At 35.8% G+C, this 18,843-nt stretch overlaps 1 protein-coding gene across 1 annotated transcript in view; it reads right to left on the minus strand.

Annotated features, from left to right (window-relative positions):
* The window catches only part of FOXP1 (forkhead box P1), a 270,324-nt gene that overhangs the window by 121,917 nt on the left and 129,564 nt on the right, over positions 1-18,843 (minus strand). The gene's annotated exons all lie outside the window — the stretch shown is intronic.

Here is an 18,843-nt window from a genome sequence, read left to right on the forward strand (position 1 = left end):
AGTGGAATTCCTACGATGATGTCTCAACCGTTCCGCATTCACCTAGCATACAGATGGCTTCAATTCTTTCGTATTATGTGAGATACCATTAAAAGCCGCTTTCCATGACATTTCAGTGACAAACAGCTACAGTGATGAACTTGATAGCATTTCATATTTGCAACTGTTAACACGTTTCTGCACGGGCATCTTTGCAACGAACCTGTACACTCTATCTGAAAGGATGATGTCTTGTTCAGATAAAACACTGACATTAAAATGACAGGCTGTCTCGGCCAAGGTTACACAAATTGTATTCAAGCGGATACCTAATGACAATGCTTTGAATTCTGCAAGCTTTCTAGAATGTAATTTAGCTATTCAAAATAATCACTGCACTTGTGTTTAATTTGCAGACTACATGAGAACCATTTTGTCAGTTCCGGTAATGCAACAAGACTATTTTGCAAGAAACCCCACCAGAAAAAGAGAGACAGGGAAGAAAAAAAAGAAAAAAAAGAAAGGAAAGGATGAAAGGGGTGGGGGCACAGTTACAATTGGGGGGGGCGCAAAACTCACATGACTGAATAAGTAATATTTAAGCACAATACTTTCCTTTAGTTTCAGCTCAAATAGGTGACAGCAAAAAACTAAAAGCAGTAAAAGGATATACTTAGTTAAAAAGAATCTGCTGTCATCTCATATACTGCAATGAAAGGTAATAACATGTTTTGAACATTTTTATGCAGCACATGTTAAAAAATCAGCAGACAATAGCTGCTCGGGAGATAAAAAGGTTTAAAAAAATATTTCAGGGGAGTAGTAAGCAAGAAAGAAATGCGGTGTTAATTTTATGTAACATAATGTCTTAATGTGCAGTTTTTCTTGCTTTTTTTCACATGATTTGTCCTACCGTTTGCATAGCAAATTCCCATTCCTAATTTCACAGTCATTATGCACTGATGTACCGATTTCTCAGCACCGCTAATTTTGAAGAACTAAAACAAAAAAAAAAAAAAGGTTTCTGAAGGTCAGATTTATGTACAGCAAATACCGTGCGGTGCGTATATGTTTACCTATTTTAGAAGCAATGCTTACTGCATCTGTTTTGATACTATTATACCCTTTGACCCCTCATTAACATAATACAAGACATTAGCCCAGCAAGTGTCAGCAATATTGTTATGTCAGTTAGGGATACCAGGATATGCATTGCAATGTAAAGTAACGTAACCTGAAGCGCCTAAATCACCTATGGATTGTATGAAAACAAATGCGTCTCAAAGCCATCCCATTTGAATTTTAGGTTTTATACATATCGGAATTATTTTATGTTATGCACACTTCCATACTGACAATTATTTGTGGCATGCTTGCAATTGAGTTTTACTGTTCTGTAGAATTACAGCACAATTTATTAAACAAATTTTAGGAAACAGATACTAAAATTCCACAGATATTAATGGTAACAAGAACCAAATTCAAACTAGAGTACTGAAATATAGGTATAGAATGGTTAAGTATCAGTGACAAGCGCTGAGATACAGAGACTATTAATTCCTTAAATCATTGTTTTATTGATTTCCATTCAAGTAACAAGGGGAAGACATATATAGAGACTGACTGACAATAATGAAACAAAGAAAAGAACAAGAGCATAAATAAACAAGCAGAAGAAATAGATTAGATGCTGATTTGACACATTTACTGGGTTGGCAGAAGCAAGGGTTTTTTTCACTCTCCTGCAAACGCTAGACTTTTGAACGTATCACAAATGCTGCATAAAATTTATGCAGTGTTGTGGGACAAGTCCAATAAAAATTAGTCCAGTTACACGCAAATCTGGATCCAAACTAATAATGTTAATTCTAACATAAGATGGGGTAGGTTCGGTTAACCAGTTATTGGTTTAAATACTTAAAAAAAACTAACTAATAAAAAGACAGAGATCACATGATTATGCTTTTGATTTTGTACACTTCTGTTAAAAATATTTGACTGAATCTGCCTGTACTTCATAGCCGTCCTTCAATATTTTCACTAGTTTAGAATTAAAATATTGTGCACCATTTCTTAACTTCATCATTTTCTTCTATAAACATTTTTTATAATTATATTTTCTTAATGATGGATCCGGATATACGAAAGCAAACATTTTTGGATTTTATTTTATTTTTTTTAAAAAATGTTACTCCTGATTGATATACGAATCAATTTTATTTGATCAGAATTAGGATGGAAGTATACATAATGGCTTTTTTTTTTTTTTTTTTTGGTCTTCTACCCAACATTCATTTAATGCAACTCTGGGTATGAGATGAAGAACAATAAGAAGAGACTTGTCATAAATTGAGGAAATGAATGTTTCTTTTCCTACAGATTATCTACTCCACAATGCTATCACAAGTTTTTGAAACTCAAAAGAAAAAGCATTTAGTGTCCTACAAGAAGAAAGAAGTTCTACTACTCTACTCTTTCCATTTCAGACGATCACAACTATTATTTATTTTTGCTTTAGATGTTAACAAGATTCTAGATCTCCAAAAAGAGTTTCATATAATTTGCAGATCTCCTTCCTCTGAGACAATGAATAGGTAGTGAACTGGAGCCATATTTATAGTTGTTAACAGTTATTGCAAGCTTAGTCATAAGGATTATGACTAAAAAGACCTGAGAAAATGAACAACGAAACGAAATGTTCTTGACTCTCCCTTGGCTTACTGGTGGGAATAATAATAATAATAATAATAATAATAATAATAATAATAATAGTAGTAGTAGTAGTAGTAGTAGTAGTAGTAGTAGTAGTAGTTTCCTGGGGCCAGCAACAGGTGTTAGCAGCTCTTGAACTGCTCTTATTCCTCTGGATTGGTCCTAAGGAGAAAGGACAATGGAAGCAGGACTACGGAATGGTTCCACAAAATGTTGGAAGGAAAACTCTCGCTGTTGTCCAAGGGGAAAGTGCCATTTGCTTCAACTTCAGCAACTCCTGTCTGCCTCACTATTCCTGCTTCTGCTCTTGCCCACTTCAAGCGTAAAGTGGTGAAAGGAACTTTATCCCACACTCCGCTTCCGAAACACAAGGCGATTACCTAGACTAAGTTTTAAATAAATACGTTTGGATATCTAATTTCTTAATTTCCAAATGTCCTACTTATTCATGTCACTAGTCCCTAACGCTACTAGGATTCAAAGAGACTGTGATAGCAGCAATGGGCTATTACAGTTCACACTTTATTACCCACAACTACTAAGGTCATTAAAAGAGTGATTGTACTAATCTTAAATTATTGATCGTGGTTAAGTACTGTTATTTAATTCTATGCAAAATATCTGGGAAGCTGCTAAAGGCACACAACAAAGGCTGCTGAAAATTATAGCCAGGGCATAGAAATTTCACTGAGAGTCATAAAAACTAGCTAGTGGCTCAAATCAATAGTATTTAAAGCAGTCATGTAATTTCTAAACTACGGGTTCTAATATTTATGGCTCCTGGTTTGAATATATCACATCAAAACAGTACTTGTTTTACATACATTACACTTATATCTGAGTGAAATAAGAAATCTTTATTTAATCTTGTTCTTTAGCATGTTAAGACTTTAATCCTGGATGGCTAAAATTTGAGATTCCTTTTGCAAATAATATTTAAAATCCCTTTCTTTAAATCTCATCTAATTTTATAAAGAAAAGAGACCTCACACTGGTAACTATCCAAACACATCAATCAACAAACATTTATTGATAGAACATGTCTTCACGACTCTGAAATAAACTAATTACAAGGTATGCTAATAAAATACATGTTATGAATGACAATAAAATGCATGAAACATGATCAGCGTAATCATAAGAGGCTCCTTCACAGTAAAACAAATGAAGGTTATAGATTACGCTTATTGATTTCAAAAATGTGTAAATCTATAAGGAGGTAAGATACAGACAAATGGAAGTTCAGATTGCAATCCACCGAACGTTTCCTTAGAAATAAGTTTCATTTAACACAGCAGGACTATAATTCCAAACATCATATATAATATTATTCATCCAGTCTGCTCTGTGAAACAGCCATCACTTCAGTGTTCTGTTTTAATTTTAAGGAGACAGCTGTGTGATTTATTTAATCACTTTCCAATATTCACTTCTATCTTTAACCCTGGGTCTCTGAGCTCAAAGAGCATCAAGGACCCAAAGTTAATAACTTTCACTCAGTCCTCTTTTCATTGACAAACAGTGTGGTAGGCAACTAACATTGACAGAGACAATAAAGGCAAAATACAGTTGTGTCCCTAACACTAGAAGAGATTGGCTTCTGACATTTCTTCTGTCAGGAATAGAAAATATGCCTTTAAATGAATTCAATTGATCCTAGGTTCATTTCATTGGCCTACACATTATTATAACTTTATATTCAGTTCTAAACTCACTTTAAGGATAAAATAGTGATTTCAGGATGATATTTTTCTTTCCAAAATTTAGACTGACTACTAAATATTGGCTTTCTCCAACTTCCAATTTAATATATATCAACATCAAATGTTATTTTAAAAATGTCCCCCGTTTAAGGGAAGCTCCATTCAATGCTTAGTATATAATTTCTATTTTGTGTGCATGTGTTTTACTTTTCTGGTACTACCATTATTGCTCTAACTAAGGATGATGATGATGATGATGATGATGATGATGATGATAATAATAATAATAATAATAATAATAATAATAATAATAATAATAATAATAATAAACAAAAACAACAATCACAATTGATTTAGCAGAGAGAACTTAAGAATTGTATTTTTAATGACCTCCCAATTCCTTTAGTGGCTGAGAAAGAATACTGAAGTGGTCAAATATGTTACAGAAGGCTATTTTAAGGCAATGAAAAATGTTAACTCCATCAACTTAACCAGTGTCTACAGAATAAAAGGCACCTCAACTGATTTGAGTAATCCATTAATTCTAAAGTTGCCTATGTAACAATAAAGGGGGGGTGGGGGGGAGATCATTCAGCATAATGCTAAAAGCAGTTCAACCCACTGGAATAAGGAAGCACTAAATCACATTATCTTTCTCTCCCTGTGGATAAAACATTTCTGACACAATATTTCAGGTCTACAAAACAAAAACAATTAAAGAGAAAAAGAAACCACACCGAGCTGGAAACATTCATGCGGAAATCATGATTCCGTTTCATTATGCAAAGTAGAATTTCACTTTTAAGACTTCAGTATTTTTTCCTGAAATAACACTGCAGAGAACATGACGACAGGTACTGTTTATTATATTAATGTAAAATCAGCTAAGTAGTCAGTCATTAGCATAAATGTTCTATCCTCAACAATACAACCTCCTATTTAAAAAAAGGGAGAAGGAGAAATAAGAGTGAAGCTCTTTACAATTCAATTAACATGTTTTTTTTTTTTTAAATCATTTTGTTTATTGTGCTTCACTAAGAGTAGGAGTTTAACTAGAGACATACACAATTAAACACAATGCATTTTTCCTAACTTGGTTAATAATTCTGTGCTTCCTACTACGTAAAAAGCTTTCTTTCCTAACTGGAAGAAAGAGGAGGGGGGGAGGAAAATTTATATTTGTTTTAATATGAAACCTTAGTGGAATCTGACACTATCTCCACTTTGCTTGCACAATTGATTTCTTACTTATGTGCCAGGCTACGGAGTTAAAGCTATAATACACATCTACTTCATTTGCATATAAACATAGACTTTACATAAATTAAGACTTTATTGTTAAATGTTTGTTAGGAGGAACACTTTTCCCTTCTTATCTCAAGAGACATGCAGAAAAAGGAAGAATAGGGACGGAAGGATTCAGTTGTACTCAGTTTTTAAAACAACATACCTGCATAACAGGATTAAAATAGAAAGGAATCTTCTTCAGTCAATATTTGTTTTGTTTCTCTTTAGCTTACTTAAAAAAACAAAACAAAACAAAAAGCAGGAGCAGAGCCCTAAGGAGTTTGTACATTCTTAATCTCATCCCCACAAACCTCAAACAGTCAAAAAGCAACAACCACGTATCCTCAATTTCATTAAACAATCTTAGTGTTTAATATTTACACACTAATTTAATACATTCGGGGAATCATAACAAAACGACTATGATTAAATTAGCATTTTAACAGTTGCACACTAGAGAGGGTTTTTTTTTATTATTATTATTCTGCAGCATCTCAAAAACTGTAAAAATTACCCCAGCAAAATAATTTGGAACATTAGCATATATTTTTATATTTTATTTTCTTACTCAGAAGATTTTCATGTGAATTTGCCTTTTTTTTTTTCTGGGTATGTGAAGGAATAGACTGGAGGATGGGATGTACAAGAAACTGTTCTGTCTAATGTAATATTAATAACCAATTAAAAATATGGTGAACTTACTCCCAATCAGACAAAAAAACCCAGACAAATTATGACAAGATGTCTTCAAGTTACACACTCATTTAAAGCATGTCACAATGCAGAGTTACAGCCTTTCCAAATATCTATAAAAGTTTATTTGCTTGTAACATATTGTGTTTCACTCCTATCACAGGTATGTTCATCTACAGAATTCTAATTTGCACTCGTTCTACTCATTTTTTAATTAACCCCCCCATTAGATTCTTCTATCACATATTTGCAATCAACTGATTTATTTCTAATAAAGACGTAGCCAAACCAGATAGTTCTCTGTCCTTTAAAGATCAAAATATAAGAGGTTTCTTCTTCTTTTAGGGATGCCTTACAAAGTAAGACAAATAAGAAAATGCAAGAATAAAATCTTCTCCCAAAACAGTGCAGTAATTAGAGTAATAGTGCAAAGTTAATACAATTTATAAGCTACCTTTCCCTAGAAAATATAAAAACTAAGCTGCGAGTATTTGGTACTGGGTTATAGGGAAAATGTATCAAAATTTAATGTACTCTCCCATGTGTCATCTTGTTTTCTCAAGACTTCAAATAGAATTGGAAAATACAAAATAACAAGCCCTTGAGAAATCACAAAGTCAACCTTTTTGATGTTATTGGTTTACCTTGTTCTCTGTTATCTGAACAATGATCTTTCAGATTTAAGGGCAAGATTGAGAACTTTAAAATTAAAATATACTATTGTTGTCCGGTTGTCTTTTTCTTTTCCTTCAGAAGGACTGAAATGAAATCAATTCTTAATGAATGAGTGAGAAGAACTCTAATAGAAAGGCAAAGCGAAGTGGATAATTGTTCAACGTTCATTTATACATCCATTCTACACCACCTCTTCACATCATATACTGCAGACAGGAGAAATACTTCCCAAGAGAGGAAACTGCTCTGAAAAGGTTAATATAAAAGACTACTTCATAAAACGACTTGATTCTCTTTAAAAAAAAAAAAAATCAGACACCAAAGTTAGCTTTAGAGATGAGGAACACATGGGGCAGTCTCTACCCCTAGATTTCTTCCCTACCCTTCAGTCCTTGATAACATGGGATAGGTGGGGGAGAAAAGAAAAAAAGCTAAGGAGGACCCCCCCTTAAAAAAAGCATTCAAACTAATGTCTAAACTTCACAGGGTTTCAAGCAAACACTGTCCGACTTTTATTAAAACAAACAAACAACTTAAAATCAGCCAAACAATATCAAGTCAGTCTTCAGTATCACAACTTTCCCACAATCTAGCTCTGCAGGTGTGGATTTGGGAAATGGGAGGGGATTCTTTGTATTTACTTATTTTCTGCAACAACAATTTGGGAAGGGGTGTGATAGATAGATAAGGAAAGAGAAACAATGTTAATCTCTCAAGTAATAAACATTTTTTGCAAAGTAGATTTGATTCTGCTGGTGGGGGGGGGGACCATTGTCAGATTTTGTTTTGTTTTTTCTGTCTTTCCACTCTCTAAACTTTTAAAAGCAGTACCATTTTCCTACCTTTAAAACAAACCGTGTTCTGCTTTTTCCAGAGCAACAGAGTTTGAGACACTGCAAACAGCCATTCGCTTACGTTTTCAGCACTTTGGAAAGAAATAAAACTATAGTGAAATGAACACGAGACTTCCTACACAATCCCAGGTCTCACCATCTGCTGCCAGCTGACTATTTAAGAAGACACACGAGAAACTGTATTACCATATTTGCTCTGTGCCTTTTAAAATTTAGCATATGTTTAACATTTTGCCTCTTAACAAAATCAATAATCTTTGCTGCTCATCATGCATATCTGATTCTTTTTAAAAAGTATACCTAACCTTCCTGGTCAGTATGAAGGGGAAGCAAAGCTAGGTACTTATCTATCTGCATCAAAACTTACTATTTTTTAAATAAATCAACAGTAGAACAATCTAGTATTTTTTTTTCCCCTGTGGGTGCTTATAGTTTGCAGAAAGTAATACATTTCATTCAGATACTAAAGAATCATTACAGTCCGACATTTTCGCCTTCATGATCCAGTTACTAATAGGAATCTTCTAACGTAGATAATATAATAGAATCCTTCTAAGAGTTCTCTCTTTTTTTTTTGAAGGAATCAAAATAAAACAAGTCAACCCCTACCTTGTGTGTACATCATAAAAGCAAAGCTGACATTCTGCTTTTAGGTGTATAAAAGTGTAAAAAGTTCCAAGAAATTATGATCCCACGTCAGTTTTCAGTGCATGACTCCAATTTTAGCCCAACTGGGCATGGCAACTCCTCATTCTTGCCTGTATTAGGTAAGATGCTGTTTTTAAAGGGGGCAAAGTGGTTAGGACGGGTATTACAAAGTATAGTAAGGGTGTACTTAAAAGAATAGTTTGTTAAACTAACAAACAAAGAACAAAACCGCACTGAAATAAATCCTCCCTATCATAAGCTTTCTGATGATTTATGATTTACCAACTCAGCAAGGTTATGCAACACTGCATGCCTTTTTAGATGCATTATTTGAGCCAGTTGAGATTTAATTAAGATCACAGCCTCCAAAATCCCTGTCAAATGAAAAATTCACAGAAGACAATGCACTATATATCCTCATTCAGATAGTCTCCTCTCCATGACTTTGGAATAACATAAGTTAATCCTGTTTCTATGGTGGCAGACAAAAGTTAACAAATTTTGTTTTCTTTCGACAATGTGTTGTTTTCTGGTTTATACCATGAGATCATACCTTAATAAGGAAGGGGTTCAGGGACAAGCAGTGGGAATAAGAACCATAAAGCAGTGAGAATTTGCAGAAACATGTCTTAAACACCAGCAGATATATCTTGACATTTTCACTGGTCTGCTGTGATGTCACCCTGTTTTCATATAATTAACTCTTGCTTGTAGGGGTGGCATTTTATACTATCTGTCCATTAGTAATACTTGACAATGGAGTATTTTTTTTAAATTTTAAATTGTCAGGCAATTGACAAAAAAAAAAAAAAAACCAATAGCGTACATACAGATAACGTCTATAAGTCATTATGATGTTACTCATGTACAAATGGCCAGATTAAATGTGTCACTTTGCCAAGATGCATTTTTATTCCTATTAAGGTTTATAAAAACTGCAGGCCTGTAAATTGTGGAAGAGCTATTTTTAAAAGGAAGTTCACAGAAAGAGTTTACCTCTTGCAAGTATAAATTTCTGTTTGTGTTATCTTACCATCATTTTGCTTATCTCATAGTTTAGAAATGACAGGTGCTAGCAGTCTTTTGTTTGACAGGCCCCTACACAAATAACTGTCGTGCCTGAAAAGGCTAATGCACTACTAATGAACAATAAATCAGCTTTGATTATAAAGTGTCAGGCCAATCAGTTTTCAGTTCAGCTCTATCATAGTCTAGGCCAAATCGGCTACAGTGTTTGGACAGGATTTGTTTTCAGATTTATATCCGTATCAGGGCAATTTCAGTCAGGATGAAGAAAGAAGACAAGTGTGGTTGTTTAAAGTTTTCGACAACATAAGAGTCTCTCTTCCTTCTCTCTGAGAAGCTGCAGCATTACTACTACTACTACTACTACTACTACTACTACTACTACTACTACTAGAAGAAGAATAGCCCTGCTTCCAGATGTAATATAATTAGAAAGGATTAAAAGTACAGAATGGCCACATACAACATTTATGTATATTAGCCACCATTTATACATAGAATTCAAAAAGAAATACAGACATACATTCATATACTGCTTTTTCAACTTGAACTCAAACTGGGCAAGAAGCTGAAGTGCATTTATGTTAACTCTACTAAGCACTTGATCTTAGCTAGCCCATATAACATAATTAATCCTGTCAGTGTTGCCTAATAAGCTTTAAGGCACACATGCCCATTTATGTGCATATATCTGTATACACAAATACACCCATCAATTAGACATATACAAACGTGAAAACACAACTCATACTTCTGAAGGACTTCCATTTTGCCCTGTCTATTTGCTTCAGAAATATCTGTCAGCAAGGTAAAAGTTTTTCTTCAAGAAAAAAAAATCTCATTCAAGAGAAACAAAGCACATTTCTTATGTGTTAAGCTTATCTTCCCTTTCCACTCTTTTTTATTTTATTTTTTCATATACCATCCTAAAATCTCCTAGAGTAAGTTGATGGCAATTCTTTAGATTTAAAACTGCGCTTTACACAAGTAAATTCCTCTGCGACCTATTCAGTTTCTCTCTCCTCTTCAACTGTCAGAAATGAAAGAGTTAATCTCAAAGAGGAAGCATGTATATATGCACTTTGCTCTAAACTAACCACCCACTTCCTAACTGTTCCCTCCTCTACACTACCACCACCCCTTAGAAAAATAATCTCCTTTTGCAGGAAAATTCAGTATTCTAAACCTGATGCTTAGCTTGGTTACAGTTAGATCCAGTTACACTTATTTTTTCAGAGAACATTAATCCTGGTAACTGTCAAAAGCAAACCTCTCGTACATAATTTCACGTGGCAAATTGTCTAGCAAGTAAAATCAAACACTTAACTGTGCCTGACACAGAATTTTGCACATCTGCAGTTTTACTCCCCTTTTTCAAAGAAATTATAATTAAGGCAATTATGCCATAAATATTGAAAGCATGCCTCCGACGATAGGATAGAATCTCACTCATATACTTGTATATAGCAACTACATTCCCAAACAGCATTCTTTTCAAGGCAATTATTTATGAAGTTGTTACACTGACTACCAGACAAAGAAGGAATGTTTTCATGTGCTGCTCGCACTTTTTTTAAAAAAAGGCTGTTCTCAAATCTTCCCTTAAAGTTCGTGGAAAAGAAGACCCAGGCCTACATAATGTAAATACAGTTCGCTGACGGTTTGTTTCTCAGCTTCTTTGTAAAACTCTTGACGGAGTGGAGTAAACAAGAGAGTTCAAAAAGCGTCAATTGAAAGAGAGAGAGAGAGGAAAGAAAAGAAAAGAAAGGAAGAAAGAAAGGAAGGAAGTTGAATAAACATCCCTATTTTGTCTATGCAAAATTAAAGATCAATGCCCTGTATTATTTGAAACAAATAATAAAATCAATCGTATTGACAAACCTGACAAACTCCATTTAGCTGCCACCACAAACACAGTGCTGGGCCATGAAGCTCTATTAAGGCTTGCTGTACAGTCTTCAGGTTACAGACAGATTGCACACACAAGGGTGCTCCTGGGCTGACAAGATGCGAACTACCCAATCAGCCACGCCCTTCTCCACCAATCACAACCAGCCTCTAAACATAATCAGTTCAAACACCCCTACACAATGGGCCTCTCTCTCTCTCTCTCTCCTCTCTCTTTCTCTCTCTCTCTCTCTCTCTCAGGCAGGTGAAATAATGCTTTTGTGAAATAACGCTTTTGTCTCTAAAGCAACTACAATTAAGTGCTGTTAACCCTGTGACCCAACCGTGTCTGTTTCTGTGCTCTAAAAAAGCATGGCAAAGAGCATATGCTTACTCGGTCCCTGCAAAGATCACTTCCAAACTATTCCTCCCCCCCCTTAAGAAAACGAAAACCAACCCCAATTGAACACGGACTAACAGATCTTTTAAAAATCTCACGGTAAAAGAACTATCTATTCAGCAGAGCCTACGCGACAGTACGGAGAAGCAAGCGAACGCAACCTTTTCAAAAACAGCAATCAGTTTTAAAAAATCAGATAGGCCAAAAGAGGAACGATTGTACTTATGGAGGGAGGAGGGGGGATTTTTAAAAACCTCATTTGAAAATCAGGTGATTTTTTTTTTTTAAAAAAAAATGGGGATATACTTTTGATACCTCTGTAGCAAGTACGTTGCTTTTATTATTTCGCAACCCTCTAGCCTTTTCAGATACTTCTGTCTAGCACAGATTATTCATGGTGCAATCCGGTATAAATCATGCAAACATTTGCAAATAAGTATTCAACAGGAGTTTGTACAAATTATTTGTGTGCCTGGCCTATTGCAGAGAATTACCACCCACCTCCTCCAAACAAACCAAAAGGAAATGAATCACATACTGGGGAATGATAAGATGTAAAAATTTATCACAACCACAGATGAATCTATTACAGCCCCTCTGATCAATATTTTCCAAATAAGGATTTTTATCAGCCTTGTTGTTAAAGGCTGCAAACAAGTATTTCTGAACTTAGTAGCATCCGCTCAAACATTTGGACAGTGTTGGGACCTTTTCACTATCAGATTTGATGGTTCTGTGCAATGAATGCAGAACAATCACTCAAGGTGTCAAATGGCTAGATAAAAAGAATTATCACTTGCTCTTAAACATTAATGCTCACTTTCCTTCCCTCCCCCCCAAAAAAAAAATACTGGAGCATGTTTTAAAATTTATTTATTGACTGAAGTTCACCCCGTTACATTTGAAAAATGTGGTTTGATATTTTAAAAATAAATAAAAACATGTAGTATTATAAATATTACATGCAAATAAAATTAATCTGGCTACATTTTTCTTCTTCTTCGGGGGATACAGTCAAAATCCTTCAATTATTTTAACCTGCATTTAAGTAAACAAAAGATCTTGCAAACGCAACATACTCTTTGTAAGAAACATGAATCCAAAACAACCGTTGTGCTGTTTGGGGGAGCAGGGAGAGACTCACAACACAAAAGGATCCAACTCAATGATACTTGTAATCACATGATAAACCAGTTGTGATATGGATTGCTTTCCATAGCTCAAAGTGTTTTCTGTTAGACAACAAATTAATGAAATGTTTTGTGCAGGTCACTAAAAAGTTGACCCCTACCTTATGAATATTTAACAATGGACTACACACATCTTATGTGAGATCCTAAATCTGCCAAAAAGCATCATCCCTGAATCAGAAAGATTCTTGCTCTTAAATCAATGGCTGAAGTAGAACAAATCTACATATCAAGGACATGGATCTTAAGTGCAAATCGTGAATATTATAAGGCATATTTTGCAACTGTTATTACTTAAAGAAAAATAATGCAAAAGCAATGTTAAAAGCAAAAATAATATTGTGTTATTTTATATCCTTAGAGGTTGCACGTTTGAGTATCTGAAACTGCTGAGGAGGAGGAGGAAGGGGGGGGGGGGCGACTGAGGCTATTTAGTTAAAGCTTTGCACAGTTCCCCCCCCCCCACTTGCAGCTCTTTCTCTTCTGTGAAAGCTGTCTCTTATATTCATGATCACATAACTGCCTTGTGGCAAACAGATGAGCTACCTGCATTTTAAAATACTGTTTATATAGTATTCTCCATGGCAAAGTGCTTTGCTACTCAGTCTCTTTCATCCTCCCTATATCGTGATGTGAGAAGCCCTTCAGACTGGAGTCTGGTGAACTGATAGGGAATGAAGTCTAAATTTCACTTGTGGGTTGATAGGGAACGAAATCCAAATTTCAGGAAGCTAAAAACTAAGGCAAACGTAGCCGAATGAGTCCTGATTTCAAAGAAGCTGGATCACTTTTGCATTTGTCCTGTGCACAATGCATCCGTGCCATTCATTCAGAGATTTGGCAAAAGGCACTGGTATCTCTCAGCCCAGCCTAGCCTGCCTTACAAGACTGTTGTTAAGATAAGACTGGAGGTAAAAAGAAAACATAAATCAATCTCTGTGTCTGTCTCCCATAGACACATAGTTAGATCAGGTCAACATACATCCCCTGCAAATTAGACCTATTTGACACACAGTTGGAAGAGAATATGGGATCCATGGCAGAGACAGACAAGCAATGTGTACATGGATTAATCATGGAAATCACTCTGAAATGATTTCTCTGAACACTTAGAAAGGGGATTTTGTTTTAGTCAGCTGCGTATGACATTTTACACAACTAGTAGCAATCCTTTTCATCTCTATTACAAAAATCCCAATTTTATTAAAAAAATAAAAACAAAAATACTGTTTTATAATACTGTTATGATATACAAAGTCTCCTTTGAGCCAAGATTGATCTCTTAGAAACGTCATGGGTGTGCCTTGACGACAATGTGGAAATGGCTTGTCACTGCCTTTTCTTGGGACTTTTCTCTTCTTTAAAAACCAATTTCAGAGCCTACCCTTCAGCCTTGGGACTTCCTAGTAGTTTCCCATCCAAGTATTAACTAGTCCAGTTATCTTTCAAAGAACAGCTAAGGTTGGCAGGGTAACGCCATCAATCTGAACCAGTTATAATGGGAATTCTACCTTCCTGAATATGTTCCTGAGGTAGAGATATCTTTATCTCAATTGATTAGGGATGATGTTTATGCTGGAGGGGAGGAGGAAACTTTTAAAACATTTTGACTGTTTCTCAGACTTTGTGATGTGACAAACAGAATAGAAACATCCTTGTTTTTTAGGCTACTATTTTTCTTCATCTCATGCTTTCTGATTTCACGGAATCTCAAATCTAATTACACACAGTGGGGTCCTTGTGCTAATAATTTCACATTGCAAACAAGTATGGTGCCAGTACTCAAACTGCACCAGACTTAAATGTTTTGATTTATTTCCTTGGTTGATTGGCTGATTTGATTTGATTTAGAAGCCACCTGATTATACTGTAGATGACTCTGAACAGCTTACAATTAAAATAGAGGCAATCATTAGAAAAAAGAGCAGCACATGTCTGGGAAAAAAAAATACAATATAGCATAAACAGCTGAAAGGGGCTCAACACCCATCCTAGTCCCTGGGAGAACAGCCAGGTTTTCAAAGAGGTTTGGAATGTCATCAGAGGGGGGAACTATTTGAATATCTGCTCCTAATTAGCATCAATACTTATTTTTTTTTAATCTGGGAGAGAACTGTGGTTATCTTGACTTCTATAATTCCCTATGATGGAATGTGCACCTGCAGGAGCAATGGGGGAGAGAGTTTTTGGCAACCCAGAATTTTCCCAGAGAGACAAGCCCAGATTAAGAGACTGTGCAATCCTGAGCCGGATATGGGTAAGGGGCAGAAGTTCAGGGTAGATACAACGTAGAATCGTGATGGTGAACCTATGGCACGGGTGCCCAAAGTGGCACACGAAGCCATGTCGCCCAGCATGTGCGACCTTGCCTGTTTGTCTTCTGGGTTCCTGGTGTGCATGCTCACGTAATGATCATCTGTCTTTCGCGCGCGCAGCAGTGCCGAAAACTGATGTGAGCATGCGTGCCAGCCAGCTGATTGTCAGGTGCGCATGCATGCCAGAGCCTGGAAGTTCGGCTTTTCCAGAGAGCGATCTCTTCGCGTATGCGGCAGTGCCAAAAACTGGCCTGCGCATGCACACTGGCCAGTTGATCGTCGGGCACACATGCGCACTAGAACCTGGAAGTTTGGCTTTTCCAGAGTGCGGCCCCGACAAGTGCTCGCGCGCACGACCTTTCCACAGGTTCGCCATCACTGACCTAGAATCTCTCAAGATACATCTAGTAGGGCAGAAGGTTAAAGCTTTAGCTTGGCAAGATTCCATCTGTGGGGTCCTTGGTGCTTTTTGCGGAAGTTTCATTACCACACTAGGTAATATTATTGGTGCTAGGTGGTGGAAGTGTGCCTACGTGCAAATTTCTTGAATTTGCATGCTTTCTGAAGCATTTGATGCCTGCGTGTGATACTGTATGTAGTAGTATATCTATAGGATTCTATCCATTAGGTGTAGACAAATAAAGGAATGGACTTAAATCGATTTTCCTGTCTGATCTCTTTATGATCTCACCGAATCTCACATCTAATTACATTTAGTGCGCTCCCGTGTGACACCTCGACTGCGCAAGCTGCACTGGCTCCCGGTGGTCTTCCGGGTGCGCTTCAAGGTTTTGGTTACCACCTTTAGAGCGCTCCATGGCTTAGGACCTGGTTATTTACGGGACCGCCTACTACCACAAACAGCCTCCCACCGGCCGGTACGCTCTCACAGAGAGGGGCTCCTCTGGGTGCTGTCAGCCAAGCAGTGTCGACTGGCAGCCCCCAGGGGGAGGGCCTTCTCTGTGGGGGCACCCACTATCTGGAACGAGCTCCCCCCGGAGATACGGAGGATCCCAGATCTGCACACTTTCCGCCGTGCTCTTAAAACCCTCCTATTCCAGCAAGCCGGCCTGGCCTAATTTTCTCCCCTTTCTTTTCATTTTTTAAACTGAAATTTTAATTTGTTTTAAATTATTGGGATTTTTAATTGTCTTGGGCTAAATTATTTAATTTGGTTTTAAATTGTTTCTAACCTTTGTATTTATGTATTTTATTCTGTGCCTGTTCACCACCCTGAGTCCTTCGGGAGTAGGGCGGTATATAAATTTAATAAAACATAAAACAAACAAACATAGTGGGTTCTTTGTGTTAATGGTCTCATATTGCAAACCAGTATGGTGTCAGTAGTCTAACAACATCAGTCTTGGGCCAGATATTTCCACCAATATAAGCTTTCATCAAGGTTGCTTTGTTACTTCATGTTGGCTGTTTTGTTTTGAAAGTCACAAAGGACCTTCTGTGGGGCAAGGTTGATTACCCTAGATCCATATAGGGCGAAGGCCCTATCTAAATTATGAGTCAATCACTGAAATTATTGGAACTTTTATTCAACACAGAATAAATCTTTAGTTACAAGATAGTCCTAGTAAATATTTCAGTATTTTGGAGTTACTCCACATACTCTTGGTATTATTGGGCCACTGATTTCAATGGAGGGGGAAAAAATCCATTGATATGTGATACAATGAGAAATGAACGATCTACTCCAAAACTTTTAGAACTTTCACAGTTTCTAACACTTGCTTGAGCACAAAAATTACTAAGATGCGTAACAAAGAAACTTTATTTTAATGTGTTGACAAAAAACGAGACACCAATTTTTCTCTCAGCTCCTTAACAGCTAACTTTGTCTAAAAATGCCAGCTCTTCAGAGCTTTCAAACCTTGGCAATGAATTTTACAGTGAACCATTAACAATCTAGTGAACCTTGTGATGAAGTAGATAGGAAGCTTCTGGAAGATGCCAGAAAATCCTTGGAAAGCACAGATTTAGCAGAATAATATTATTGCATCCTACAGCAATGTACCATTAAGTTCCAGCTACTGAAAAGGGACTACCCATTTCCGTAAGATTCCTTGCAAACTACCCAGAAGCATCCGTTTTACCACCAAAGGACATAGTGTGCTTTATGATGACGTCAAATAATTGCACTTATCTGAATTTAAGAAAGCTTCACACACACACACACACACACACCCAGCAGAGAAAAAAAAACTCCTCATCTACCTCCATTACCATATTTTCAGATAACCTGCACAATCTTTCTGTTAATAAAAGTAAATTATTGTGAAAAGTTTTTTCTTTACAGTTAAAAACAATATTTGTATTTATGGCAAAAGATATTTAAGGAATGACTGAGTGATACAATACACCAAAGAAATGTGCATTTAGTTAAAAATGTAAGTATAAATAACTTAATTTCAAAAGGAAATACTTGTATCGTTGTCTTCTTAAGTGATGATTCTTATTTTCACTTATTTCCACTGTAAAATGGATTTCGTTTCAGTTACAGTTTTTTCATATTATCCATAAGAATTATTGCTGGATATATTTTTATGGCTAGAATTATTGTAGCCTGATGTTTTGTCAGTCCTATTTACAGGTTTATCCCAATAGAGTGTGAAATTAACATTGTCTAAAACCAGATCAGGTAAGTATTCATAATGTGGCTCTCAAGCTCAGCTTCAAGGAGTCCATGTTTTATTGCCAACTGCCTATAATATAATTTCTGCCACTTGATTATGCCTTGACATACTCAAAATTCACCAAGGCAATACATATGATGGTTACATGAGCCATAGTTTCCCATCTTTTCTCTATATTTCTGATGTAGATCTGGTTTCAAAGTCTTGGTAGGATACTATTATAAGCATTACATTAACTGGAAAAAAATATAAGAATTATTATTATTACAGTCTAAAAGTCTAGAATTAAGAGATAATAAATAATATGAAGCAAAACATTTCAGAAGATTAGGGTACAATTTGGTCTGCTTTCAGATATTCCACTGCAATCCAGGAAAAACAAAATAATATAAAGGGCATATGAAACGTAATACATATAAAATATGCATGCAATCTATAAACACATTTATACGTTTGATGACAGATGTGTAACACCAAATTCCAACTTGGCAATGCAAATGGCCTTGGGGACATTCTAAATGTTAGGATAATCCACAATTCAACTAATTGGAAGCCTTATTTAAATAGAGATAGTTTCACTTGAAATTACACAGGCCACCCAACTATAATTGAATGAGAAGATGAATAAAACAGGTTCACCTAATATGATGTTCCAGTGAACATTCTTCCCATCAGTTAAGTGTTGTGATGAAACATGAATATGGTGAACTGATTATCTGCTGGTTTATCAATTTGTATCTGCTCAATTTATTTTAACCTTTCAGGAGAAGATGGCAATAAAGATTGTATTAATGTAAATTTTGAATGAACCTACTTTAGAACAACTGAA

This window comes from Pituophis catenifer, unplaced genomic scaffold (assembly GCF_029215685.1).
Source record: "Pituophis catenifer annectens isolate HBS135680 unplaced genomic scaffold, rPitCat1.0.hap2 SCAF_2, whole genome shotgun sequence".
NCBI lineage: Eukaryota > Metazoa > Chordata > Lepidosauria > Squamata > Colubridae > Pituophis > Pituophis catenifer.